This window comes from Chrysochloris asiatica, unplaced genomic scaffold, assembly GCF_000296735.1.
Source record: "Chrysochloris asiatica unplaced genomic scaffold, ChrAsi1.0 scaffold00321, whole genome shotgun sequence".
NCBI lineage: Eukaryota > Metazoa > Chordata > Mammalia > Afrosoricida > Chrysochloridae > Chrysochloris > Chrysochloris asiatica.
Genome location: NW_006408839.1, coordinates 289,015 through 290,374, shown reverse-complemented (window position 1 = coordinate 290,374; position 1,360 = coordinate 289,015).

Below are 1,360 nucleotides of genomic sequence, written 5' to 3'. Positions count from 1 at the left end.
TATTTGTTGATAACCAGGATGTATGGGATGAGAGGAGGGGAGGGAGGGAGGAGAAGATAGAGCACAGGATAGGGAATAGACACAAGATAGCTTGGGTGTGGGGGAGGGGGACGCATGGGGGACAATACATAAGAAGGGGGAGGGGAATGGAAGAACAAACTAATGGGAGAATAGTTAGGCAGATTCTCATTGGCTAAGTGGGACAGAGGTAAATGATGATGTATGCACAACCTTGGAACAACAGAGCTCCGGGATATAGGGATTGAGGCATGGTTTGAAGGGGTAAAAGAGGGGAATAATGTTAAGACGCTTGGCTGTCTTTTGAGTCTTGGTTTCTGTTGCCTACCTTTGTAAAATAGATGCTTGGGGGGTGGGGGAGAGAAAGGAATAGCCAGACACATCACTACAGAAAGGTTGTAAGTCTGTCTTGAGCCTACAACTGATTGGAATACCTTAAAGGGGGCTAGAAGTTGCCTAGCGAAAGAGGCTTCCTGTGGAGCCTTATATTGCATAAGACCATAGGTGGAATCCAGAACCCCATCTAGAATCGTCTGAGGTAGGAAATTTCCACTGGAAAGGATGAGTAGACCAGCCTGAAGTGGCTAGAAGAACAGAAGACATTTTGTTAAAGAAAGACCGGCAGGAAAAATCCGAAACATTAGAGGAAGTCTGATTTTATTATTAGCATTTTATTTTCAGTGGTTCTGTGGTAACATCACCCATGTGGTTTCTTATGCATGTGATTTGTGTCTTCTCTCTCATTTCTTTTGTTAGGTTTGTTAGTAGCTTGTCAATCTTATTAAATCTTTTGAATAATTGGCTTCTTGTCTTGATGATTCTTTCTATAGATTTTCTGTTTTCTAGCTCATTTATTTTTGCTTTAGTTTTTATTATTTCTTCTGGTAACAGTAGGTATGCATTGCTGATCTTTTTGTATTTTTTGGAGATATTTTGTTAAAGTATTGATTTTGGACTTTGGTGTTTTGGGATGTGTGCTTTTATTGTTACAAATTGTCATCTCAGTTCTGTTTTTGCTGTGTCCCAAATGTTTTGATATGTTGTGTTTTTTTTGTTTGTTTGTTTTTGTTTTTAATTTCACCTTTTATTTGTTCTAGTAGCCAGTAGCTTTTAAGACAGGTGTTATTCAGTTTCCATGTATTTGATGTTAATTCCTTGATCTTCCTAGTGTTGATATCTAATTTTATAGCATTGTGATCTCAGAAGATGCTTTGAAGTATTACTACAAGAACAAGAAAGCTGTTTGCCCAGGAGCCATCAAGGCAAGTAGTCAGGACCCCTCAGAGCAAACTCCCTTTCAAGACTAAGACTCAAGGGAAATTCTTGAGCATGCAGGTGGTCT